General features: G+C 43.7%; 2 long non-coding RNA genes across 2 annotated transcripts in view; one reads left to right on the top strand and one right to left on the bottom strand.

Moving 5' to 3' along the window:
* The window catches only part of LOC307225433, a 180,651-nt gene that overhangs the window by 23,811 nt on the left and 130,125 nt on the right, over window positions 1-26,715 (bottom strand). The gene's annotated exons all lie outside the window — the stretch shown is intronic.
* LOC307225405 lies at window positions 16,331-26,711 on the top strand. The gene is made up of 2 exons (XR_013842979.1): window positions 16,331-18,473; window positions 20,777-26,711. It is a non-coding gene; the product is annotated as an uncharacterized lncRNA (long non-coding RNA).

Raw genomic sequence — 26,715 nt, 5'->3', positions numbered from 1 at the left:
GAAAATGATGTGCCCGAGACCTTAAATGAACCAGAAGCTGGAAATTGGAAAGTTAAGGCTTTGGCAGCAGTGCCAAGTTGGCTACTCTGAGCTTGTGTATTACGGTATTAAAACATTCACACCATCTGCAAGTCTATAACAATGAGGCCTTCTAATGGAAGTGCAGGGGGCTTAGTCACAGATGCTAGTGCAACCTTAAAGGGACTCTGACCCTATCATTTGAGCCAAATGAGTCTGTAACAAGTTCAGATGGCGAGCTTGCCTCAGCTTCTCAACAGATTAAGTTGAGGAGGTTTGATTGTAGTTCAAAATAGGTGTTTTCTTGCCTCTTGTTGGAGAGGCCAATGTAAGGTTAAAATGATAGAAAGAAATAAAGGAATATGATAACCCGTCGACAGTCAGCAAATGTGCATAAGAACCAAGGTAGGAAGAGAGGATGACATGAAGTTGAGTATTGTGGAGGACTGAGGGTACTAAGATCTTGGATATCCAAAAGTCATTTACAGTGGTACCTCGGGTTAAATACTTAATTCATTCTGGAGGTCTGTTCTTAACCTGAAACTGTTCTTAACCTGAAGCACCACTTTAGCTAATGGGGCCTCCTGCTGCTGCCACACCGCCGGAGCCCGATATCTGTTCTTATCCTGAAGCAAAGTTCTTAACCTGAAGCACTATCTTTGGGTTAGCGGAGTGTGTAACCTGAAGCATATGTAACCCGAGATACCACTGTACAGATAATGCAGCTATATCCCAAGGGTCCTTTGTTGAAAGCTGCAGCAGAAAAAATGTAGGAAGTTTCCCAATGTGAGGAAGTTTGTTTTGTCATCACTGCTTTGTAAACAGTCACAGTAAGAAAACTGATGAATCAAACACATCGTGAAATGTGCCATTTCCCTATTTCTGGCACAAAAAAGTGGTTGAGTTTTCTTCCAGTTTGGAGGGCACTTTTGTTCCTCCTTCTTCGAAGCAGAGGGGGTTAAACAATCCCATGGGGAAAAAACAAGCCATTTTATAAGCTATTTGTCCTTCGTCTCCTTCAGCCTCAGTAATCTAGTCTGGCTGTAATTATGACACTTAATAAAAATTGCTTTCCTTTTCTCTGCTCTAGCAGTCCTGGAGGAACATTGTATGTTAACTCTGTGAAGTGCTTTTAATTTAATGCTCGGAATAGGTGCCAGCTCCACTCCCGTAGAGTCCTCCATTTGCAGACGGACACAGCCTGATGGAGAGGACGGCTCCAAGTATCTCACCTATTTAGATGTGATGGAGCAGAATGTAGATCCAGTACGTTTAGCATTGACATGTCTAAGGCCTGTTCAGTCATTAAAGAAGCATCCCTTCACAGTCATCTGAGATAGTGAGCTTGGTCCAGAGAGCAACCTGAGAAAGTTAAGCAGATCTAGATCTGGTCAGCGCCTGCATAAGAGACTCACAACTGCACCAGCCACAGCAGGAGTCAGCAAACTTTCTCAGCGGGGGGCCGGTCCACTGTCCATCAGACCTTGTGGGGGGCCGGACTATTTTTTTTGGGGGGGGGGAATGAACGAATTCCTATGCCCCACAAATAACCCAGAGATGCATTTTAAATAAAAGAACACATTCTACTCATGTAAAAACACGCTGATTCCCGGACCGTCCGCAGGCCGGATTTAGAAGGCGATTGGGTCGGATCTGGCCCCCAGGCATTAGGTTGCCTACCCATGAGCTATAGGTCTCTGCAGGAAATATGAGACAGAAATGCTGTGGAGAATAAGGCTATGCTCTGTTTCCTCTCTTGGAGGCAGTATTCCTCTGACTGCCAGTTGCTGGGAATCACAAGTGGGCAGACAGAGGACAGTACCGTGTGTTCAAGTTCTCTAGTGTTAAGATCTGGGTGGCAGGGGCAGGATTCAAACTCGAAGTTGGGTATGGTGCTGAATCTGATTGGCTGCTGTTTTCCACCTCCATTCCAGTGCCACCCAGAAATCTCCCTCTGCAATCCCTGGAGCAGTTTTGTACTTGTAAAACTTTCATTTCCTAGTTGACAAGGCAATGAATGAATGAATGGATGAACACACAGAACATTTTTGCGGCACTTTTTGAAAATAAAAAGCAGCCAGCCAGCCAGCCTGTCTGTAGAATGATGGGGGGCAGCATCAAGAAGGGTTCCTAAACCAGGGTTCAATTTGCCAATGTGCACATCTATCATATCAGTTGTAAAGCTAAGAGGATCGGGGTCTTATGGCTGAGGGGCATGCACTGAGCTCTCTGTATTAAATCTGTATTCTGTCTTTGTTCTTGCTCTCTTCAAAATGAGGGGCTCAGGGGATGCTACTACATTTTGAGGCAAATGCTAAAGCTCACCATCTGAGACAATGGCAGCACTGGTCCCTAGCCCTGCTGCTATTCAGCGCCATTTCTCTATACCTGTTTGCGCAGCCGTTCACTTCCCATGCGATGAGGAGACAACATTGCTTCTCCCCTCCTTGCAGGGAAGACGTTCTGAGAAATTCTCACATGCGTCATCGTTGCAGTGAGACATTATTGCATTCACAGCCCATCCTGCTAATAATCAGTCACTGCTGCTCCAGATCAGCTTAGGGTGGGCAGCTTGTGTGGCGTCAGGCAAAAGGAAAAAGAAAAAGTAACCAATTCTTCAAAAGAAGATGACATAGAAATCCCTGCAATAAGCAGGGATGTGATAACCTGACCTCGGAGGGAGATCCCTCTCGATATGTACTAAATGCAGGCTGGCTTAAACCCAGAGTGTTGGCAGCTCCTACCAAAAAGCGCCTATGTGCTTTAATTCATCTCTTACAATAGCTTGGGTGTTTGGATAAAATAAATAGAAACTGTTTGAATCCTGCCAAATTTTTGATCCCATCGATAATCACCATGGAAATTCTTGCCAAAGCTGTTTGCTCATTGCACAGAACATTGTTGGCTCCTATTAAGGCAGAATTACCTGTTCTTTTTCCATTACATGCTTCCTTCTTTAGGAGGGAACACCCACACCTTGGCTTGGAGCATTCTCCTTTTGCATCCGGTCCCACCAGCTTTATACCCGCAAATGTGGGAAATGCTATTTTAACCTGCTCTTCCTCATACGGCAGAACCCCGAAACGATTACAAAGCAATTACATGGGCACACTGGAGGCAAAAGTGGACAGTAGTAAATATAGGGTGGTAGTCCACTAAGCTTTACTCCGAGAAGACCTATGGAAATTAATGGACCTAACTTAGTGATGCTTATTGATTTCAGTAGGTCTATACTGAGTAAAGCTTAGTTTGAATACCACTCATAGAGTGGGTGGCAAGTCTTGCAAATTTCTTCAGTCTTAAAAATATGCTTGTGGGTGTGTGGAATTCAAATATGCAAATCTTCTTTGTGATTGGACAACATTTGGCTTGGTAAATCTACGTTTGATGGAGAAGCACATAAACTGCTTTCGGGAAACCAAAGAATTTTAATTTTACATTCAGAAAATGTCAGGCAATGCTAAATAATAAAAATAAATACTATGTAATGTAACCTGGCAATCGTTTTAATGATTCCTATGCAATTTTATGCACATTTTACTTACCAAGCAAAACTAAATTATACAAATTTAACCAAAATATATTTTGAATTCCCAAGTCATGCAACAACTTTTTAGCACCCCTCATTTTGGGAATTGGAAAATTGGAAAATTCAGCATTCCCCATGATCCATACATTTTTTTATCTTCAGTAAACCCTATGAAAAGGCTAGGTTGTGAGACAGAGAGCTTTATTCAGTGCTACACTACTACATTTCCTAATATGCAAAGGGCTTTTCCAATTTTTTTTTTGTTCACAGCAGCCCTCTGCATTAGCTGAATAAAGGTAAAGGTAAAGGTACCCCTGCCCGTACGGGCCAGTCTTGACAGACTCTGGGGTTGTGCGCCCATCTCACTTAAGAGGCCAGGGGCCAGCGCTGTCCGGAGACACTTCCGGGTCACGTGGCCAGCGTGACATCGCTGCTCTGGCCAGAGCCAGAGCCAGAGCCAGAGCCGCACACGGAAACGCCGTTTACCTTCCCGCTGATAAGTGGTCCCTATTTATCTACTTGCACCCGGAGGTGCTTTCGAACTGCTAGGTTGGCAGGCGCTGGGACCGAGCAGCGGGAGCGCACCCCGCCGCAGGGATTCGAACCGCCGACCTTTCGATCGGCAAGCCCTAGGCGCTGAGGCTTTAACCCACAGCGCCACCTGCGTCCCCATTAGCTGAATATTTATTCCAATTTTAAAGTTGGGGAAAACTGAGGCATATATTGGTTTGCTCAAAGCCACCCCTGGAGTCCATGACCAAAAACAGGACTTGAATTCAATATCAAATGCTGTTTATTGGTGATGTATAGGTGGTACATGACCCCAGTCAAGCTTGCAAAAATCTATCATTTGCCCGATAATAAATGTTGGAAGTGTAAAGAGGTTGAAGGTACATTCTTTCACCTTTGGTGGACATGCCCAAGGATTAAGGCTTTCTGGGAGATGATTTATAATGAAATGAAAAAGATATTTAAATATACTTTCCTAAAGAAACCAGAGGCCTTTCTCCTGGGCATGGTCGGCCAATTGGTGCCAAAGAAGGATAGAACTTTTTTTATGTATGCTACTGCAGCAGCAAGAATACTCATCGCAAAACACTGGAAGACACAGGATCTACCCACCTTGGAAGAATGGCAGATACAAGTAATAGACTATATGGAACTGGCAGAAATGACCGGCAGAATCTGAGATCAAGGAGAAGAGTTGGTGGAAGAAGACTGGAAGAAGTTCAAAGTTTATCTACAAAATCATTGTAAAATTTATGAGTGCTAAGGGCAGTGTAAATGAAATGACGGGGATCCAGTGATTAGGATAAGGAAGAGTATAAAGGGAAAGATAAAGGATAAAACGAATTTGAATGAGCTTGCTGAATTTTTTTTTTAAAGTGGAATACAAGAAGGGAAGGCGGGAGGAAGCAAGGAAAATAAGGTTTTGAAGACTATTAGAATGAACCAGAGTTGCCTTTTAATGTTTCTTTTATTATTATGTTGAATCTTTTGTATGTTTTTGTTTTTATGTTTTTTGATATTGTATGTATTTCTGATGTCTGTTGTTTGTTGTTTTGAAGTTTGTTATATTTTGTGAAACTTAATAAATATCTTTAAAAAAAAAATATGAAGAAAAAAAAATGCTGTTTATTGGACCACACCAGCAAGAAAAGTATCCAAAATACTCATTCAAACTTGAGATACAGCTGCATTGGTGCTGAAATCAGTCTACAACTTGCCCATTTGCATGACATATTCTCTAAATACACCAATGGCTCTCTTATCTTATTTAGGAGATCTGCCAGGATAGCTCAGCTGGTTAGAGTGTGGTGCTGATAATGCCAAGGTTGCAGGTTTGATCCCCATCTTCCAGGGGGTTGGACCAGATGATTCTCAGGGTCCCTTCCAGCTCCTCGATTCTAGGATTCTGTGTTGGAATTATTCAAGGCTCACTTCTTAGCCTGTTCTGTTATGCAGGAATAAACAACGGGAACCATCTAATTTCTTCTATTCCATACGAAAAGTCACTGATACTGATCAGCCACCTGGCAACCACCCACCTGGTGGTGGTAGTTTCTGACCTGCTATTTGAAAATATGGATTGGGCCACAACAGGCATGAGACAAAGGAAGTGTGAACTCACTGTAGGATAGCCTTCAGTGCTGCACTTTTGTTGCACTTGCCTACAACAGCCATCCCCAACCACGATGCTCTTCAGATGTTTCTGACTATAGCTTCCATCAGCTCTGGTGTATTCTGGTGTAGTGGCTAGTGTGTTGGACTGTGAGACCAGGGGTTGGATCCCCACTCAGCCACAAAGCTCACTGGGTGACCTTTGGCCAGTTACTTTCTCCCAGCTTAATGTACTTCATATGGTGGATGTGAGGAGAAAATAGGGAGGGGTTGGACTGCATCCTCATGAGGCAATCAAACAATAACATCTGGAGGGCAGCAGCTTGAAGAACTGGCAGCATAGAAGTTTGCTTAGACCTTGTGATTGCTTAGAAGTCCACTTCAAAGCAACGTCTCGAGGTAATTCATTGGTAAAGTCAAAAGAGGAGCCACAGGTTATGTTTAAATGACAGTGCAAGCAGATGAACCTGAGATCAAAGTAGCCTAGTTGTGGTTGAAATCCACAGGATTTTCATGTTTGCATAAAGCCTCACAGCAATTCACAAATAAGTAACCTTCCTGGGTGTGGAACTCAGGTTTAACTTGCCCTTTCCCCCTGCCTGAATGTGACCCACATAGCTGTGTAGTCCTACTACCTTCCATCTGAAGGTTTTGGGTGCAATCAAACTATCTGGTAATATCAATATGATTCCCTATGCTCAGTTGGCTCTGTCCCTCGGTGCTATAATGTTTTATGGGCCCACAGAGTTGCAGTCAACATGAATAAGCAGCAGCAAAAAATATTGCGTTTTAGATGTTTGCATCAGGTGCCATGCTTTGGCCATCTGGAACTCGGGTGTGTGTTGTCATCTTCCCCTGAGCTTGTCTGCCTCAACAGCCTGATGATCTAAACCCAGCTTCTGCACAGTTCATTCAGTAATGCTGGCTTCCATGCTCTTGAGTCTCTTTCGTTCCCTGCCCCTCCGCCCTTGCCTGAGATTTTCATACACCAGGAGGAGAGGGTTTCCCCCCCCCCTCTCTCTCTCTCTCTCTCTCTCCCCCCCCCCCCCCCCCGGTTTCCTCCCTTCTCTGCATTATGCTGTAGGGCAGCAGCAACTGATCTACCGCAGTGCTTTTGTTCTCTCTGCTAATTTCCCTGTGTTAGCTGTCTGCAGTAGAAGGTACCTGGGATTTTGGCTGAGTCGCCTTTTCTGCCTCCCCTTGAAGTAGGGCCAAACAGCTCCCCTCTGGATGACATCGTCCCCACCCATATTTCTATCTAATCTAATGCATCCTTTCTCTTCCCTCCTTCTTGAAGTTGGAAGTGACTGCGAGGGCCATCTTGTCCAGCCCCCTGCGATGCAGGAATCGTTTGCCCATTGTGGGGCTCAAACCCCTGACCCAGAGATTAATAGTCTCATGCTCTACTGACTGAGCTATCCCAGCAGTTAGGCCTATGATCAGATTGACACTAGATGCAGAGCATCACTATCAAGTCTGGTGGCCGCTGAATTCTTTACCCTTCAAGAGGGTTTATCATCACACACACAATATAATACCGTCTGAAGCTGCTGTTTGGATCTGGAGGAAACAGGCTTCCCTCCTGGTGCAAGTAGCTTTTGAGAGAAAATTTTCCTTGGGATCAAGGATGGTGGTGATGGGAAGGACTAAACTCTCCTTCGCCAACTACTGCAGACCCAGCGTTAGTCAGGGTCCTCCATGCATGCATTTAAAAACCACACAGTGCAACATCCAAGTTGGTCTGTGTTATGTACTGAAGTTCTCACCCTGGGCCAGCAGGGAGGATACTGTAGATAGTTTCCACTCAGGTCCACATATGCAAATAAGGAATTGAAAGTGATGTTCATGTCAGAATTCAGGGCCGGTCAGAGGTATGTGCCTATCTCTCCAGGCACCGGCTGAATTCTTTTGACCTCCCTCCGGCGACTCCCGGTAGGAAAAACACACGAGGTCCGTTCCGGCGATTTTCCTCAGGCTGTGAGAAAAACACACCAAACTGCTTCTCCTCCTCCCTGCTCTCCAGCATATCCCCAGGGAGGGGAATCAGACACAGACAGAAATGTATCTACATGTTTTATTCCTGTCTTCAGCAGTCATATAGAGAAAACATGTCTGCTCTCATCAACAAACAGAGAGAGACTTCAAACTCCACCCATGTACATCCTGTACAGGTCATATATCACACACACTGAGCTAACATCCGGTGCTCAGTACAGAATGGACTGCCCCTTTGTTTCCATGGCAACAGTCACATACTTCCTGTTTGGCTTTCCAGCCACAAGCAGCAGCCTTGGCTGCTATAGCCTTTGCTTGCTGCTGCATTGCTGCTTTAGAATAACATACTCCCCCTAAAGTATCAATGCGTGCTGCGAGCAAAGCGTCATCCAGAGAAGAAAACAAACAGTTGTTATACTTATAACACTCCCCTGTTGTTTCAGTTCCACCCTTGGAACTACCCGCCACTGGTTTTACCAATGTACCTCTCTGGTTGTGTGACTTCCAAGGAATGAGTGCTTCTGCATTACCTTGGTTAGCAACCCTCTGTTGTGCCTTTGTCTCTGACTCAGACACAGCTTCAATTTGACCTTGGTCGTTTACAACAGCAACACATGCAATAGCTAGGTTAGCAAACTCCTTTGAATACCTCTTGGGTGGTACACCCTTTGTTGCTCTTTCAGACCTACGTAAGAGGTGCTGCTCTCCCTTGCTTTCTGGTTCAGCCTCTGAACTCTCTGAAGAACCAGTACTAAGCTTAATCAGTGGTTCATCCTCCTCTTCTGAGGGTCTAGTCATTATGTGAGATTTCCTCTCAATGACTGTGACAACTGAGCTGTCTGAGCTATCGCTGTCATCATCAGTACTACTGAACTCAATAAGATCAAACTCATCATCATCATCATCATCAGAATCATCATCATCTCCTGTGGGAAATGTGTGAACAATCACTCGCTCCTGTTCAGGAGCACTCTCTAGAAATTTTGTGAGAATCACCTTACCAGATTCAGACAAAATTACTCTGTAGAGACCCTTTTCATAACCCACAAAAATGCCTCTGGCATTCTTTACTCCACCCGGAGCTTCTGTTCTCACATGAGACCCAAAAACCTTGAAATGGGCAACAGAAGGTTTTCTGTGGAACAGTTTCTCAAAAGGAGAACTTCCCAAGTCATTTGAAAACTTTCTCAACCATGTGTAACAATATGACATTAGCGACTCAGCCCAGTACTCATGTGGCAGATGTGAACTAAGCAATTGCGCTTCCATTCCCTTTTGCAATTCTTTGTTCACCCTAACACAGACACATCTGTTCCAAGCTTCTTCGGAAGCTGCAATTTTGTGTCTTATCCCTTTCTTCTTCAGGAACCTCTGGAAATCCTGTAAGAGAAAAATTGGCTTCTCATCTGTGCAAAGACAATTTATGTCAGCATCATGCATATTCTTAACCTTGTCACAAAACTCTTTAAACCTTTCTAAGGCTTCTTTCGGTCTCTCCAAAAGATAAATCCAGACAAAACCTGTAAAAGAATCAACACATATTAGGTAATACTTTGCATTGCCTCTAGATGGTGCTAAAGGACCAATCACATCAGCATACACCCGCTGAAATGCCCTGTCGACCCTCGAGGTGACCTGCTTGGCGTTCTTCTTGGCTACACCTGCAAAAGAAATCATGTTAGAATCACAAGAATTACATTCCATGTAATCACTTTGATCAAAAGTCAACAAATACAGTCCATCTTTCTCTTTGGCAGAAAGATACAACTCTCCATCTTTGTAGATCTCGCAGTGTTGATCATCATAGGACAGTTTTAGTCCCTTCTTGGCAATCTGCGAAACGCTGAGCAGATTGTACTTCAACTCTGGAACCAAATAAACATTGTTTATAGTCAAGTTCAGACTTTTAAGATACACAGTCCCAATTCCGGTGGCTTCCAGCTCTTGACCGTTGGCTTGTTGTACAACGAAGCTTTGCTTCTCAAACGACGAAAACAAATCCCTGCGATGGGTCATGTGAACCGTCGCTCCCGTGTCTAAAACGAAGGAATTCCCCACTTGTGGTGTGGCTTTTAGGGACATCAAAGCCTTTGCAGGCTTCGCCTGTGACTTGGCATGACTTCTGCCTGACGCCTCAGACTTCGTGGAGCTTCCCTTGGCTCCTTTGTTCTGACGTGGCTTCCTGCAGTTCCGCTGAAGATGCCCAGTATGCCCACAATTGTGGCATCGGACAACGTTCAAAGCTACAGCATTTTCTCCAGTAGCTACAGCAGTGGGGGTGTCTGAACTCCGTTCTTGTCTCCCCCTGTCCTTCACTTCCAGGGCGGCAAGTCTGTCATGTTCGTTCAGAACCACGGCAAAGACCCTGTCCGACGTTAGATCTTGCGCTGGGAGAGACCCCAGCTGACTGGCAACCGTTTTGTAAGTCCGATTCAGGCTGTTGATCACCATGAAGCAAAACACTTCCTCCTGCAGACGGAAATTGCGTTCCACCATCTGCTGACGCAGAAATTTCATTTCCGTCAGGTGCGCTTGAACATCTCCATCAGGCGCAAGCCTCAGGTTAGTCAGCTTTTCAAAATACAGCAACGCTGAAGAACCTGCATCTCTCTGATGTGTCCTTCTCAGCGTGTCCCAAACATCTTTCGCGTGCTCTAAACCTTGTATATGAACAAGCTGAGAGTCTGACACGCACAGAATTATAGCGGTTCTGGCCTTCACATCCTGTGACTCCCAAGGACGCGTTGGTGCTGCAGGGATGGGGTTCTCAATCACCCCAAACAGTCTCTGATTCTGCAGCAAGGCCTTCATCTTAATAGACCAAGATGCATAATTGTCACTGGTCAAGAGGGGTGGAGAAGGCAGACTTCCCTTCTTGACATCCATTTTGAGTCCTTGCATTGACTCTCAAACACAAGCCTCTAAAATCCAATAGCTGGCTTGTTTACACTCTGTGCACCTGGCAGCAATAACACTGGCCGCTTGGAAAGTCCCCTTCCAACAGTTCCTTTGTAAGGGCCAAGGGCCTAGTCTAAACACGAGCTGTTGTTGCCTCTCTGGGCATAGCCTGACTTCCAGCCCTTATCTTGCGTTGCTAAGCAACCACATTCCTTTCCTTGGACAGGAAAAACCACAGGAATGTTTGGAATGCAGACTCTTCTCTCTCGGAGCTGTTTTTCCCAAACGTTGCTCCCATGAAGCAGAGAATTAATCCATCTGCATTCACACTTCTAAGCCCGAAAATCTCATACCTGGGCTCCGTAGCTTGGCTTTCAGCTTCTTCTGGTCAGCTTCTAGCTGCAGAGAATCAGCATCCATCTCAGGCTTCCATGGAGAGGGATGAATACAGTCTCCTTGATGCAGACTCCCATGGATCGTAGCAACCGTCCTCTGCTACCAATGTCAGAATTCAGGGCCGGTCAGAGGTATGTGCCTATCTCTCCAGGCACCGGCTGAATTCTTTTGACCTCCCTCCGGCGACTCCCGGTAGGAAAAACACACGAGGTCCGTTCCGGCGATTTTCCTCAGGCTGTGAGAAAAACACACCAAACTGCTTCTCCTCCTCCCTGCTCTCCAGCATATCCCCAGGGAGGGGAATCAGACACAGACAGAAATGTATCTACATGTTTTATTCCTGTCTTCAGCAGTCATATAGAGAAAACATGTCTGCTCTCATCAACAAACAGAGAGAGACTTCAAACTCCACCCATGTACATCCTGTACAGGTCATATATCACACACACTGAGCTAACATCCGGTGCTCAGTACAGAATGGACTGCCCCTTTGTTTCCATGGCAACAGTCACATACTTCCTGTTTGGCTTTCCAGCCACAAGCAGCAGCCTTGGCTGCTATAGCCTTTGCTTGCTGCTGCATTGCTGCTTTAGAATAACAGTTCAGTGATTGGATAGTTACAGAAAGTTGTTACTGTTGCGTTGTAGTTGAGCTCTATATAAGCAGGCTGGCTGAACCCTTCAGTTCAATTCTGTTCTGGCCTGTGAATAAATAAGAGCTGTCTGAAGAATCGCTGTGTCATCTGATATGTTCACCCACACCCTAACAGCCTGAGCCCCGTATGAATGAATGGGGGAACTTTTCATCACTTCTGAAGGTCTAGAAGGCCCGGTAGAAGAACCGACTCTCTCTGGTCCCTTGAAACTGATCTGTATTTTTCACTCCCCTTCTGAGCCATGCACCTGCACTGCTCCACATGCTGCCTTTGAAGAATCTTCTGCAAGTGTAGTCTTCTCCTTCCCACTTCAACGAAGGCTCTGCACCGTCCAACTAAGAATAGGGTTGATTAGAGGCTCTTGCAGAAAGCTGGACTCCAGTAACAGACAGTGCTTGTGAAATTAGAAAGGCCAGACATCAGAATGAAAAAGGTGCTCAGGAGGAGTAGGCTGAAGATTTTTTCCTCTTCCTTTTCCCTTCAAGCTTTTAATAGTCTCCAGGCTGGGGTGGTGTTTTTCCCTCCTTACCAACTACAAAAGGAAGAGAGTTCCTGTATTTTTGAGCCAAAAATGAAAAGGGAGAGTCAGATTCTGCCCGGTGGAGTGGAGCAGCATTTGAATTTAACAGAGCTAAGCAGGCAGCTCCTTTAAAAAGCTATATTTCTCTGCCAACGCAGGCTGTGCTCCTGTATTGATTTGATGGATTCATGTATTTATATACTGCTTTTCAATTACCTAATTTGCAAAGCTGTTCCTAACCTTAAAAAACAAAGTGCAATCCATTAGAAACAAAAAGCCAAAGTAATCAAAAGCTATTTGGCTATCAGCAGCAATATCCGTTTTCAATACCTCTTTGTAAACAGGGCTTCTGCTTCAAGCGGAACGGGAAAAGCTTTTTAACTGTCTCTGAAATGGAAGAGCCAAATAAGCTTTTGATGCAGGGGAGCCACTTACGCAGGAGGAAAGGAGGAAAACCCTGACCCCAAACGCAGATGGGGAAGTGCCTAGAATTTACAGGTGCAAATTTATAGGCATAGATGAAAATGAATAAATAATTGCTGAAGTTTAAATAGAAGCACAATATATATCTCAAGATAGTGGGGAAGACTGTGAGCAGGTTGCCTGTGTGCCTGTTGGCAACACAAGTCTCTGTAGCTGTGTTGATGGACAAGTTCAAGGCCCATGTCCTCCCTTCTTATGGTTCTATATATTTTTAACCAGACGGACTGGGCAACCAGCCCTTCACACAGGACTCCTTAAAAAAAGAGGATTGTAAAGTAAGACATTCCCATACCCTCCAACATTTCTCCAGTGAAAATAGGGACATCCTAAGGAAAAGTGGGACATTCTGGGATCAAATCAGAAACTGGGACAGCTTCTCTAAATCAGAGATGACCCTGGAAAATAAGGATACTTGGAGGGTCTGCATTCCTAGAGGAGAGCATTCCACAGTATGGGGGCAACAGCTGAAAAGGCCCTGTTCCTAGGGAGAAACTATACATCAGGCATAGGCAAACTCTGCCCTCCAGATGTTTTGGGACTACAACTCCCATCATCCCTAGCTAACAGGACCAGTGGTCAGAGATGATGGGAGTTGTAGTCCCAAAACATCTGGAGGGCTGAGTTTGCCCATGCCTATGATATATTAAAAGTGTGACTGCATTTAGTGTATCTGTTGGTTTGGTCTCTTTTCTGTGGCTTTTTTTTTTTTAATAACAATAAGATTGGTCCCATGGATGAGCTTAGCTCTTTCCCCCTAGTCCAGCCTTTCTCAACCTGTGGGTCCCCAGATGTTGTTGAACTACAACTCCCATCACCCCTAGCTAGCAAGGCCAGAGCTCAGGGATGATAGGAGTTGTAGTCCAACAACATCTGGGGACCCACAGGTTGAGAACTGCTACCCTAGTCCCAATGCACATCTCCCATATGCTGCTGGAGAAGCATAGCTATTGGCTCTTCTGCTCCCAATTCCACCCCTACACAATGGCAATGGGTAATTGGATCCCTAAAGGTAAAGGCAAAGGTACCCCTGCCTGTATGGGCCAGTCTTGCCAGACTCTAGGGTTGTGCGCTCATCTCACTCTATAGGCCGGGAGCCAGCGCTGTCCGCAGACACTTCCGGGTCACGTGGCCAGCATGACAAGCTGCATCTGGCGAGCTAGCGCAACACACGGAACACTGTTTACCTTCCTGCTGGTAAGCGGTCCCTATTTATCTACTTGCACCTGGGGGTGCTTTCGAACTGCTAGGTTGGCAGGCGCTGGGATCAAATGATGGGAGCGCACCCCGCCGTGGGGATTTGAACCACTGACCATACGATTGGCAAGTCCTAGGTGCTGAGGTTTTACCCACAGCGCCACCCGCGTCCCTTAATTGGATCCCTAGTGGGTGTTAATCTTGCATCCCCCAAAACTGGTACAGAGTCCCAGATCTCAAACCATTGGACTGGGGTGGGCATATGGGAGAAAATGCACCATGAGAAACTCCAGACCCAGACTGCCCAGGGACTTGAATTGCGTCTGGAAACCTACTAGCAGCCCATGAACTTGCCATAAGAGTGGTGTAATATATTCCCACTGACTTGTGCCAGACAGCAGCATTTTTGTACTAACTGAAGTTTCTGGACAGTCATTAAAGGCAGCCCCACGGAGAGCGTGTTACAATAGTCTAATCTGGAAGCCACCAAGGCATGAATGACAGTGATTAAGTCTCTCTCTTTCAGTACTTGGTGCAGGCAGCAAATCCGCAGGAAGCTGGGAGGGAAGTTTCCCGAAGCTACAGCTGCTAGGTGAGGCAAGCAGGGCCCAAGAGTTCCCTGGCTCCAAGCTGCAATCCCACCCATAATCCTATGCCTTTTGGAGACCTGCTAGGGGACCCTGCCCCCTATCTCCAGTATAATGGCTGGCATCACAACCAAGTGCTGTCTGTGCGCACAGAGTGGAGCAGAAAAAGACCCATCACTGACTGCCCAACAGTAGTGCCTTTAATCCCTGTGCATGTCTCATGTCGGCAGTGCAGGAGATAAAGCCATATTTATATATATTTTTAAAGAGAGAACTTATCTTTTGCTAGTTTCCCAGTGGCGTTTATCAAATCTCCTGGCTGGATGAGATTGTATGTTCTTTGTCATGTAATGGCACATTTTTGCACTGCTTTGAGTATGATAAAAACATGCCTTGCCTGATTTATAGTAACTTTTGCTGCCTTACAGCATGGGGAATGCCCTGGCACTGAGCAAAATGTTCCCTTCGCATCCCGAGTTGGTTGCAGATGAGCTCGCTCCCATTTGGGTATTGGTTCAAAGACGTGGGGTTTTAAGAAGAGTAGATCACTGCTGCTGGCCACACCTATTTGGGATGACTCTGGGGCAAATGGGTTATCCCTGGCTGTGGTCTCTGGTTTTGTCCCACCTTATTTATTTATTCATTTATAACCACATCTGGAATTGCAAAAGTTTTGCATGCGCTCTTGCTTTTCTCTGCATGACAGTATTCCCCCCCCCCATTTTCTTTTTCAGGTGTGAACATAAGATCAAATGATATATTATGCTATCCTCATCTTTAGACCCCAAGTAGCTGCTTTTTTAAAATAAATAAATAGTGGGTACAATCCTGACATGGAGGGATCGGGGCTTTACCCATGCCATTGCCATGGAACCAGTCCACAGGACATATTGTAACATTCTGGTGATGAATAGTATGGAGCTGTCATGGATGCAGAGGAACAGTGGCAGGAATCAGCTGAGGAACCCCTGAGAGATCACTAGATGGGCAGCAACTAACAGATGCAGAACTGATTACAGTGGTACCTCGGGTTAAGTACTTAATTCGTTCCGGAGGTCCGTTCTTAACCTGTAACTGTTCTTAACCTGAAGCGCCACTTTAGCAAATGGGGCCTCCTGCTGCCGCCACACCGCCGGAGCACGATTTCTGTTCTCATCCTGAAGCAAAGTTCTTAACCCGATGTACTATTTCTGGGTTAGCAGAGTCTGTAACCTGAAGCGTCGGTAACCTGAAGTGTATGTAACCCAAGGCTCCACTGTATTGAGAAATCAGGTCAGCATTGGCTCGATCTATTTTTAAAATAACTCCTCCACTGCACTAAGTTTCCTTACAATCAAGCGGCATATAATTTTTCCATATGTTCATATCCTGCACACTGTGCTTGTTTCTAGCAAGGGAGGAAGGAGTGAGAATTTGGACTTTCAACCTGTGAAGGCCTTGGGTGGGTGGGAAATAAGTTGTTTCACTTCTGGAGCAGTGTTTATTGCCTGAGAACTAATCCCTATAATACCCATAATGTGTGTAATTTATTCTGATAGAGGAATTTAAGTAAAACAGATGGGAGTCCTTTTTTGTTGTCGATTCAGAATATGCAGCTGCCCCATCCGAAACTGTGTGTGCTTCTCTTCTTCTTTTAGCTCTCCCACACCCCTTGTGTAGCCTAGATTCCATTCTCTCCCCTGTGTGCTGCTGCCAGAGTCCATCCGTTTGTTTTATTTTTAGCGTTTCTCCCCGGGCAGATTGTCTTCTGTTCTCCCAGGCTGTTCTTAGCTCCTTCTTCTGCCGTATGAAGTCCCCTTTTTCAGAAGCCTGTTTCCCTGCAGCAAGTCATTCCTTTGGGAATGTCAATTTTTCCCTTTTTGTGTGGCGCTCTCTACTTCCTCCCGCCCCCTTCAGCAGCTTTTTCATTTCACTCTCTTACCATCCAACCCCGACTCTTGCCATTTAATTTCAAAGACAATCAAAGAGAACGTGTTCCATTTAATTTCATAGCAACATATGGTTTTCAGCTTGACGTTTCATCCTGCAGATGCAGCGATTATTTTAAGCCTCTGATCTCGCGAGGTGCTGAGTGCTGCAGACTCCCATTGAAGTTGTGCTTTCCAGGGACCCTCACGCAGAGCCTCACAAGAGCCGGACCTTGAAGTTGGAGATATGATGACTAGGAAACAATCGTATTTCCTTTCTCTCCTCCCTCTGTACCCCTGCCACTTCTCACCAGGCAAACTCTTGCAGCTTTTCTAAATGTATTCTTTTCTAGCTGGAAACATTTCTGTGCTCTCATTTGACAAGTTACCCACGGAGTTTTGGTGGCACGTGATTAAAATAACAGAATTTCTGCTTAGCCTGATGTTCTCTCAGTCAGTTATCAGATGTGGGTATTTATCTGCCATCTCTTTAGTGGTGCAGCTTTTCAATTTTTCCCCATGTTATTTCACCTGAATTGAAGTTGCCTGCCGTTTCACCAAACAAGGACGAAATCTGCATAACCAAACTACAGTTCCCTCCTACATTATCCAAGAAAGAGGCTGCACAGCTGGGATCAAATCATCTGATTTTGCAGAAAGGCACATCAGCTCACAGGGCTGTCTTAAGCAAAGATCCGCCTGGCGTCCCTCCCAGTTACACATAGTTGTCAACCCTATTTTGGGGGGAAAACCCCAAAGTTGTTGACCTTTTTTTAGGGTGGCTGGTTCTGTGCATTCTCAGAGCAATTCCAGCAGTTTCAACTCAGCTTTGGCACACTTAAAATATTACATTTGTTTTCACCCTTCGTACGGTCCCTTCCTATTATTTCTTTCCAGGATGCTCTGCGTGCCAGTAATTGCCCTACGGGAGCTAGAAATACTGTTCTATATATGGATATTCTTTGCAAAATATCCTATGATTACCATTCATTTATTTCTAGGAGTTTGTGGCTTGGCACACACATTTAAACATTACTTTCCCTCTGTGTAGCACACCATAAGCAAAAACTTTCCTGCGTCTTGCACATCTAAACTAATCCTTTAAACAAGAGCATTAAGGAACTTGGGAGACCTGGCCTATATAATGAGGAAAGTTTGTACCCAGTGTTGTCCCATGTGCTGCTCTATAATTGTATTCATATTTAGCCTTTTCACTTGGGGCTGATGTACATAGTATTTAGGTAGTGAAGTGAACGCCCACAGAGGACAGCAATCCATATATATGTCACTGTCCCACAATCTTTCAATACCCTTTTAAGGCTGTCTTGTGCCTCATACATTAAGGGCACTTCCAGACTGTCACAGTTTTGCTGGTGGGATTCAACGACATACAGTCAAACCTTGGCTCCCAAACGGCTCCATTTTCAAACAATTCGGCTCCTGAACGCCGAAAACCCAGAAGTAAATGCTCCAGTTTTTTAAATGTTTTTCGGAAGCCGAGCATCCACCATAGCTTCCACTTGAGTGCAGGAAGCTCTTGCAACCAATCGGAAGCCGCGCCTCGGTCGTCGAACATTTTGGAAGCCGAGGTTTGACTGTACCAGCAAATTTAGATGGCGCAATTGAAGATGATTTGGAATTCTTGTGCAACAAAGTCCCTTCCTCCCCCAATGGACTTTTTTTCATTAAGGAAACCGATAGGAAATGCACAGGAAAGTGCGCAGTAACGCTTGATGCCACTTCACTGCAAACAAATGGGAATAAATGCTCAACAAATAGCTAATGTTTAACTTTTTTTTGGTTAAAAATAATAATCTGATTTTGCTTTCTAGAGGGTTTACATATGCAGTTTAATTGACTGAATTTTTGACAGTGCTAGACCCTTGGGGATAAGATAGCTTGGCCAGTGGTGATGCCATTCTGTGTGTATCTCAAGATGGAACATGGGAGGAGGAAGCAAACATTCAGTGGAGGCTTTGTTATGTGCAGAGTAAGTTGCATACACTTATGCTTTTAAAGCACATTCAGAGCACATTGCCCTCCCTCAAAGAATTCTGGGCAATGTAGTTTAAAGGTTGCCAGGAATTGTGAGGAGTAAACTATGGTGCCCAAAATTCTTTGAGTGGGGAAATGTGCTTTGGGTGAGCTTTAAGTCATTCTCAAAATCAAAGTTTATTTTTTGACTTCCGGGTTGGTGCCTCCGGCAATGGCTGAATTCCTCTGATCGGGAGGAATTTGCCTCGTGGAAATCTGGGTCTGGTCGCCACAGAGAAGGCGGAGACCCACTAAAAATCACAGGCGGGTGAAGCCTGTGAACGTGGGATTCGGCTGGCACCTTTTGCGCCTCCCCTACTCATGGGGAAACCCGGTTTCGGGGATCCGGAGCGACGTGGGGTGAGTGGCGCGGTGCTTTGAATTGACTGCTTCTTCCACGGAGCAAAGCTGCATAGCTGTTTCCGGAGAGCACTGACTTTTTCCTGTGGACAATTTGATCTTAAAGCAACTACCTGTGAGTAGAGCGGAGAATTGGATTTTTAAACGTTTTAATTTGGTGTTGAAATGGGGAGGTCTAAAACAGGAAGTCCACCTTCCCCTTTTGTAAATAGATTGAAGCAATGAGGATGCAAACTGAAGCCTCGGAAAGCCTATTGTAAAGGACTAAATTTCCATCGGTAAAAAATACTAAACCCCCCTTGGTGGCAGGAGAACAGGGGGGAAAGTTTTGGACTGAGTATACCTGCAGAAGAGAGTGAAAAGAGTTAAAATACCACCGCTCCGATCCTGGAAACAGGCTGCCAACAGGACTGACGTGTTCTGGAATGCTTATTGATCATAATTAGAACGTTCACTGACAGTTAGTTAAATAAGGAATACATTGTTTCCACTGTCTCCGTCTGCGTTTAAAAAGGAGTAAAAGTAACAGAAAATTGAAACTAACTTTATTGTTTGAATTGAGTTCAAAAGGACTAATACAAATAGAAAGTGTTTCCCTCTAGAGGAACTGTTTCCCTCTAGAGGAAGCCTTGGAAACTGTTACAAGAGTTGAGCTGGGGGGATTTCCAGCTGTAAGATAAAAAGCTGTGAGATTCTGGGGACCTTGAATCGGTTGAGAATGTCGACAGAAGAGGCCTTAGTGGTTTTATTATGTAAGATAAGTGACTCACTGGAACAGCTTCACAAAAAGGTGGATGTGGTAACTACCAAAATCGATAATTTGGGACAAAAAGTGAACACCAATACATAAACTATTCAGAAATTGATACAGGGATCTACTTTGACATGGCAAACTGCAGAGAAGGCTAGGGAGAAAGTTACTGCCGTTGAACCTAAAGTAACACAATTGGAGAGAGAGTCCCAGCCTTACAGATGCAATTTGATGACCATAAGTTGATGCCTGCTATGATTGAATCTAAAGAAAATCAGATTTTGAGGATCAGAGCCCTACCTGAACTCGAGAAGGAAAGTTTGACAGATTTTCCCACACAGGAATTTGATGATTTTTGGGACCGGGACTTGGGTCAAGAAGAGATTAAAACTGTGAGGGCCTTTGGACTTGGAAGAGGAGGGAAAAAAGAGAAGAACAAAATAAGAGACTGTTGGAACTACCAGAAGAACTAAGAACAACAGTTAAGAGTGGAAATTTTAAAAGACGTTCTGAAATACCTTTTGGATTTTAGATTTAACTACGGAGATTTGGTTGCCCGGTCAAGAAGGAATAAAATCATCTTTAGGTGGGAGTTTCCCCGAGATCTACTCTTTAGCTTCAAAGGAAGGAAAATAAAAATAAGATCAGTGGAAGACAAAGTAAAGTTCAAGTATAAATATGAAGAAGACTCGCAGAAGGGACTTGGAAAAGAGTTAAAAGCATCGGACAGAAGATCACCAGGTTGATGGACTACATGGAATTGGCGGATATGACTGGCAGAATCCGAGACCAGAGAGAAGAGTTGGTGGAAGAAGATTGGAAAAAGTTTAAAGACTATTTATAAAAATATTGTAAAATTAATGAGTGTTAGAAAAATGTTGGAAAGGAGTTATATGGCTTTAGTAGAAATGTTATAAGGAATTAAGTACAAATAGATTATTAGAGTATTAAAGGGAAAATAAGGTTAAAATATGTTAAGACAATTATATATTAAAGGAAAAAAAATAAGGTTAGAATATGTTAAGATAAATTGTAGGACAGAAAACAGAGGAAGATGGAAAGGAATTGCTGAAACAGTCAATTAAAGTGGAATACAAAAAGGGAGGTGTGAGGAGGTCATTGAAACAAGGGAATGAAAGACAAGATAATGAAATTATTGGATGTGTTTTAAATTGTGTTTATTTTGTTTTGTTAATTTAATATTATGGTGTTGGTGTTGTGTGGTGTTTTTGTTTTTGTATTGTATTGTTTTGTTTAACTCTTTTTCTTTCTTTTGTAGTCTTTAAAATGTTAATAAATATTATTAAAAAACAAAAACAAAATCAAAGTTTATTTTTTTCCAGCAGTGATTTCTGTTGGTGGAAAAACTGCTAATATGTAAGAGCCAAATAAATAAACCAATAAAATTATTGGGTTGGGGTTTTTTGTGTGAGAAGCAGGTAATTAAAATACAGGTAAGCAAGCACTCCTTAGCCAGGGTTTGTTTCAGGATGGTTGAAGGCGTCTTTAATAATTGCTTTCTCCTTATCTAGCAAATGGGATCTTTACAATCCCATTCCTTTCCTGTCTTCTTCTTTCTGCTTATAGTCCTTCTTTCAAGGCAGCCCAGTCTGAAATGCAACCCAGTAAAACCAAAGGATCTGCACTTTTACAGCAGATTTGGCCTCATTGCTGTAGCATTTAATTTTAAGGCTTAAATCCAAGTGTTTCAATTTAATTTCACTGTCGGCAAGGTTGCCTCTGAATAGCTTTCTGCTTCTTCTGGTTTCTTCTAATCTGCTGAAAGCAAAAGCAGGCCAACCATTTCAGCCTGAATTTTGTCTTTCTCTGACTAAAAACTGCTCTTTCACTCGCCTCTTGATTTCTGTTCAGAATGCTGCTGCTGCTGCATATCTGATTTTCCCCAACCTGCTGAGACGCCTCTCTGCTCTCTTCACTAACCCCCAACCTTTTATCAATTTTTTCCTCTCCTCGTCAAACCCACATTTCTTTTACTTAGCACATGCACCCTCTTTCCTCTGCATCTTTTTTTAACCATGAAACTCTCTCTTCTCTTGCTCCCATTAGTTTTCCTCCCAGTCTAATCTAATTCCAGACTAGCATCTTTAATAAAGGGGGGGGGGGGAGAGCAGCATCTCGTCTTCTCTTTACTTGTTATGCAAAAAGAGTGTACCTGAATCATACAACTTGTTCCTCTGCCTAACAGCATGACCTTGGGTCAGTCACGATCACACAGCTTAATCTGCCTCGCAGTGATGCTGCTGCGGCAATAAAACAGGGGTGGGGAGGAGTATGTTCACCTGAGCTGCTTGGGGTGGAAGGTGGGCTAAAAATGCAATAAATAAATGGTTGCAATGTCTACTGCTTTCAGTGGAATCTGGTTACAGACAACTTCTGCAACTCTGCTGCATAGGATTAAGGTAGCACCAGATTTAGGGTGGGGTGGGTGGTTTTCCAGCATAGGACACTGAGCTGAGGGGGTGCTTCATCATCATCATCATCATCATCATCATCATCATCATCATCATCAAACCTACCATATATTTATGTGGGCACCTACTGAGAAGATCCACAGAAAAAGCAACTGTACCAAAATGAATTATTGTCGAAAGAATACATGGCTGCATGGGCGTAGCCAGGATTTTTGTTGGGGGGGGGGGCAGAAGCTCAGTTTGCTATGTATTTTTATTGATTTAGGTGGGGTGCAGCTGCCCCTCCCTGGCTATGCTCATGTATGGCTGTATGGAAACATGAAGCATTAAATGTAGCTCATGAATGAGGTTTATTTATTATTATTATTTTATTATTTTAAATCAGGTTTCTAATTCTCTTACAGTAAAGAAGCTGAGTATGTGTTTCTGGAGGGGAAATGATTAGAAATGAGAAGGATTCCAGCAGGCAAAGAGTGCTGGCACTTTACTCATCGCTGGTCTCGTTCCTTTCCTGTTCCTCTGTCATTCATCACAACAACCTATCTTCCTCTGCAAAGTTAATTGTTCCAAACCTCCTTCCTCTGTCTGTTACAAAAATAAATAAGAAAAATTGCACCAGTTCCCGAATTCTGATTCAGTCAGTCGTATGACTTCACACTTGGGTAGCCAAAGTATGAGATGAGCTACTTAAAGATAAACGAACATGCCCAAGCTCATTAAAGTAAAATAAAATAGAAACAATTTTATTAATGTTATATTATTACAATTTGTAGTCAGGGTCCAAGCTTCTTTCTAACTCCCTGTGATATAAATCCAGATCTGGTATATATATTGAATGTCGAGAAGGCATAAATTGAGCCCAATCCAAAGTGCCTCCTTGCTTTGGCCTGGGGATCAGTGTAAGAATTCATGACCTTTTCTTTTTTGCAAAAGTTTTGAATAGGATTTCTTTCAGACGTCGTGTATTCTGTGGAAGCTGATCACAAGGGTGGGATATGGTACCAAGCACAGTTTAACAAGCAAATTTTAAAAATTCCTTAAGGCCATAAAGAAATATTGGAATGAGTGAAAAATATAGGATGACATCTCAAGAGGTCAGGATGGGACTGATGCAGCGAGCAGGTTTTCATGGCACAGAATTAGGATTGCCTTGATGCAGAAATATGATTTCTTTTTGTGACACAAGCTACACTCAGCTGAAGTTATTGGCTAATGTATCGCCTCCTCTTTTGTCACTGATCTTTCTGGTGCATCGATTGGAACAAAGCAAAGTTCAAAACCCTGCTCAGTCCTGAAGCTCAGTGGGTGACCTTGGGTCAGCCACGCTCTCTCAGATGACCTACCTCACAGGGTGGTTGTGAGGATAAAACAGGGGAAGGGTAGAACTGCATACACCATGAACTCCTTGAAGGAAACGTGGGGTATAAATGTAATAATAAATCAATAAACAAAGTAAGTTGCCCTGGGAATGTTCTCTTCAGTTTGTCTTATTTTATGCTTTCTCATATCTACTTGCCTGTGTGTTTGTTTAACACGGGAGACCCACTGGGACAAGGGAAGCCTAAAACAGGAGGCAAATGGATATATCTATCACACTGTGGGCGGGGAGGGTATAAATAATAAATTATTATTATTATTATTATTATTATTATTATTATTATTGCAGTCATAATCTGGCTTGCTGCTCTCTTTTATCAAACATTGTGCTTAGGTGATAAGAGAGAAGTTAAAAAGATAAAATAACTACTAACCACTTTCCCTTTCTTTTGCAGCTTTGAGCAAAAGCACCGTGGAGGTTTCAGTAAAAACACTGCAGGGGTGAAGGTGGGAAGACAACTTACGAAACAATGTAGTTGGTTTGAAGGTTATTGTGAAAACGTTAGAAAGATTTAATAAAAAAGATGTGTACAAAGGAAAGGAAAGGAAAGAAAATGTATTCCTTTTTTCTCGTGAGCTATGGCTGGGGGAAAACAACCCACCATCTGGAGCTCAGTACTGCAAACAAGAGCGAGAAAAAGCTAAGGAGGAATCTAAGCAAGAGGGTTCTTCCTGAAATACCTTTGTGCACGGAAAGCAATTGAAGAACAAGAGTATGATGATACCCTTGTTGAAACAAGCACTGAGGGAGCTGGATGTGGTGCTCCTGTTGCAAGTGATCTAAACTCTAAGGCAGAAGTTTCACAAATGGGAGATATTTATAGAAAACACTCAGAGGGAAAAGAGGATGTCAAGAAAAGCGAGAGTGCTGCAAAGTCTGCATAAGAAGATGGTATTGTGCCTGACTTGAATTATAGTGAACCTGCTAAGTTTAGAGAGATGCTACTGAGATTGCAAAGGAGCTAAAAATACTGCCAAACTTTGAGACAGAACAAGTTAGAAAAAGGAGAAAGAAATGGAAGTTTGAGGGTGAGGCCTAAGAAGATGCACCACAAGATCCAAAACAGAAATTCAAAGTAGGTTTCTGCTATACTGTCTTAGACATGGCCATAACAATCTGTTGCAGAGAGTCCAATGTTATTCCCTATTTGGTTTCGTGTATGTTATATAAAGTATCAACAAAAAAATCTATTGAAAATGTACTTAAGGTCTGCAAGAATTTGGAAAAGTCACTGATGCACAATGGAAACAATGATATTGATGCGGAAGATCTGTGCTGTGAACTTCTAGCTACAACTCGAAGATTTTCACAGTCCATGTGGCCACAATGAGTACTTCTCTTCATACTACAACAAAAACACCTGTATAATGTGCCTAATGTTTCTGTTGCTCTAAGAATCCTCCTTATACTTCCAGTTGCAGTGGCAACTAGTGAACAGTTTCTTAAAGCTCAAACTTATTAAAAAGTTACATAACTCAACAATGTTGCAAAAGAGGCAACTTGGATTAGCAACTATATTAACTGAATATGCCCAAGCAATAGCACTTGACCTGAAGGCTTTGGTGACAAAATCTGCAAAGGAGAAGGCACACAAAGGGAGGTTTTGATGTGCCTGAAAATGAAACTTTTAAGAGACTTAAATGTTGTGAACTCACAGGTCACAAAATCATTCAAAATGATTTGCGTGCTAAAACATTTTCTTTTGCATTTGAGAAAGATAATCAAAGACTGCTGTATTTCTTATTCTTGAAATTTAAAATAAATGTGGCAGTTTTGATGGGTTGGGGGCTGATGCAAGTAGTTAGCCTTGCCTACGGCACAGGACAGCATGGCACTGGTAACCCTTCAACTGGTGCCAAGCAGCAAGTTCAACCATTCCATGGTTCCCGCTGCCTTAGCTCTTCTGTTTAAAACCTAGAACAGAAATAACTGTGTGCAGGTCTAACATCTGCATCAGTCAGGATGAAGTGGTAAGAACGGACAGTACCATTTCAGACTAGTATGGTCAGGTGAAAAACAGGACAGGTTTTAATAGCTGTGTAGAAGAGGGAATTTCAAGAAGTGTAGCTTGTCCTGCAAGCTCGAGCACTATGGCCTTTCTCTGCCAGTCAGCCAAAACCAGGGGTCAGCAAAGTTTTTCAGCAGCGGGCCAGTCCACTGTCCCTCAGACCTTGTGGGGTGCCAGACTATATTTTGAATTTTTTTTAAAAAAAGAATGAATTCCTATGCCCCACAAATAACCCAGAGATGCATTTCAAATAAAAGGACACATTCTACTCACGTAAAAACACACTGATTTCTGGACCATTCGTGGGCTGGATTTAGAAGGTGATGGGCCGGATCTGTCCCCCGGGCCTTAGTTCACCTACCATGGCCTAAACTTAGTGGTTTGATGCAGAAGCAGCTTCATCTTGGTACCAGACACCTTCAGTTTGGGGAAAGAAGCACCCAGGTGTTGTGCTTTGAAGCAAATCAAGGGAGAGAGTCCTCCTTTTATATTATCTCTGCTTCTCTTTTATCTCTAGGGAAATTCCAGCCAGGTTAGCCATTAACTAGGCCTTGCCATATCTTATCTTCCTCAAGCTGGGAGAGGGGGAGTGGAATTGCTACAGAATGAAAACCCTTGACAGGTTGTGTCCTTCATGCAATCATCTGCCACAGGCAGCATCTAGCAAACATCTGATGAAGCCCAGAAATTGCTGTGACCTGGAGCATTACAGACACTCAAGTGTGTCTCGCACTTTCACATCAATTCATTTCAGTTTGGCCTTCTGCATCTAGAAGCGAATCTTTGCACATTACCAGCCCACATAATACTTGTTCCTCTGAGGACTGCAAACTTAATTCTCCCCACCCCCCCAAATAATATGTTTTAAAAAATCAGCACTGAATACATGCTGTTGAACTGTTCTACAAATACACATATTGGGCCAAGCTGGTGGTGGGCCTGAAATGGGATTGTGAATTATCTGTGTTTGTGAATCTTTTTAAATGCATCTTTTAAAATGCATCTCCTCCCTTTTAAACTCATGGATTTAGGAAGTCAGGGTAACAAACACAAAGGCTGAGGCCTGCGAAAGATGCTTTTCAAGGGGGCTGTTAACATTTGTGAACTAGGTTGGCCAAAAGGCAAAAAGAGGTTGAGAATTCTGGGGCCTGCAAAAAAGAACTCTGAGTATTTGGGCAACTAACTTCTGACGCATCATGTAGACTCACAACCAAAGAACGCTGTCCAATCAGACTCTTCCTAGGAGTCTGGTAAAATGATTAGTCAGCCATTCATCCCCAGTCTCATCACCATTTTACTAGCCTAAGGAAGGAGACTTCAGTTGTTAGGAAACTGCAGGAGGAACTCTGAATGGGTGTGATATGTTGGTGTAGGGTGCATGGATGGGTCTTGCAACCAAGGACCCTTATTCTAGATCCCTAAAGTTGTCCCAGTCTCAAGGGGGGGGGG

This window comes from Podarcis cretensis (assembly GCF_951804945.1).
Source record: "Podarcis cretensis genome assembly, chromosome: 10".
Taxonomy (NCBI): domain Eukaryota; kingdom Metazoa; phylum Chordata; class Lepidosauria; order Squamata; family Lacertidae; genus Podarcis; species Podarcis cretensis.
Note: the sequence above shows the minus strand (reverse complement) of the source record. Positions and strands in the feature narration are given on the sequence as shown.